Source organism: Aplysia californica, unplaced genomic scaffold (assembly GCF_000002075.1).
Source record: "Aplysia californica isolate F4 #8 unplaced genomic scaffold, AplCal3.0 scaffold00368, whole genome shotgun sequence".
Taxonomy (NCBI): domain Eukaryota; kingdom Metazoa; phylum Mollusca; class Gastropoda; order Aplysiida; family Aplysiidae; genus Aplysia; species Aplysia californica.
This window is the reverse complement of record NW_004797638.1, coordinates 390,178-391,947: the sequence shown is the minus strand read 5'-3', so window position 1 is coordinate 391,947 and position 1,770 is coordinate 390,178.

Here is a 1,770-nt window from a genome sequence, read left to right as displayed (position 1 = left end):
TAGGATGAAAGGGAATGGTAGTTAACTTGCAGCTGTATAAAACGCTGCTGACTGTGAATAAGATTGCAGCGTTACGCCCATTTATTTATTTATTTTGGGGGTATAATTCGTATTCTCTCACAGCGGCAAACGTTAGGCCTATAGGCGCAGCAATACCAGCAGCTTTAGCAGCAGCAGCAGCAGCAGCAACAGCAGCAGCAGCTTCTATAGCAAAAGGAGCATCAGCAACCATGCAGTCTTCTGCCCGAATGGAGATGCCGAACATGACTGGCGAAGTGCATTCTACAGCACCTACAACACTTCAGAGCCCCAATGGAGTCCTTATAACACAGCACTCGAGACTGAGAAACATGGTAACCATAACCAACAGAGGTCGCACCACAAAACCCTCCTCAACTTCAGCGACGCCTGCCGCACGCGTAGGCCTACATCAATCATGGGTGTCTATGGGGTTCAGAGCATCAGCGCTATCGCTAAAAGCACGCTCTAAGGCAGCACGCGTGAGCAGTGGTGTAGAGGCATTGGCGACAATATCCAGCAGTGTTGTCTTTGTAGGTGTCTTACCACTACTACCAACATCCCCTTCCGCCACTACACCTTCTCCTGTGTCGTCGACAACGAATGTCTTGTCAACAACATCAACCTTGGGACCGGCATCAGGGACGAGACCTCGAGGAAACACAATGTCTGCGCTCCACGAGGATCTGAGGCGACAGCTAAGGGTAAAGGATAGCTTTACAGTTATATTATTGTTTCCAACTAGTTGGTCAACATTTTGAAATGAGACCAACGCCTTGCGTGAAAAAGAAAGATCAAATTAGATAAAAGAGTAGTTGCACTACCCCCCCCCCCCCCACACGCACACCCACGAGCACGCATGCACGCACACACACTCACAAACTCACATACACGAGTGTACATACACACACACACTACACCCACACACACCCACACACCCACACACCCACACACACACATGCACACACCTTCCTCCCCCCTTCCTCTTCGTCGCAAACCACCCTTATTTCCTCTTCTCTCAATGAAAGAAAGCAAAATTCCCCAGACAACAGGCAAACAAAAGTAAGTTCCCTTCACGCGTTTGACCTAGCGACCCACTATGTGCTAATCTAAATCGTAACTGTCACCGTATTTTACGGTAAAGATAACACAACTATGACAGTCACGGTTATTTTCAGGTCAAGTCAAGTTATCAGGAGAACATAATCTGAAACGATTCATATTCTTACAAATTGGAACAGATAGCTAGTTTTGTGTTATCACTTGGGCGTGTTCACCGAGAACGTAGGATAATATTTTTGAATCTTGAATCTCCCATTATTTGCATTTGTATACGGGTCGTTATAAGTATAACAATTGTCTCGTTACCTTCACTGAGTATTCGAAGAGCAATACTCAAAGATGTACAGTAAATACTGTGCATTATGTCAAGTTAGATAAGAGATTAAGAGAACTGTCTTACACATCTTTTTAGAAAAGAGGTCAACATTACTGATCTATAACTGACTTGATCTAACGACTTTTACTTTACAGCAGCTATTGTTGAGGCCGATGGCGATTCTGCTCTGCATTTTGCTATTCATTATTCACGCATGAACACACACACACACACACACACACACACAAACACACACACATACTCACACACACACACACACACACACTCACACATACACACACATATACACACACACGCATACGTACACATACACACACACATGGCGAGACAGACTAACGGACGCTGGGTTTATT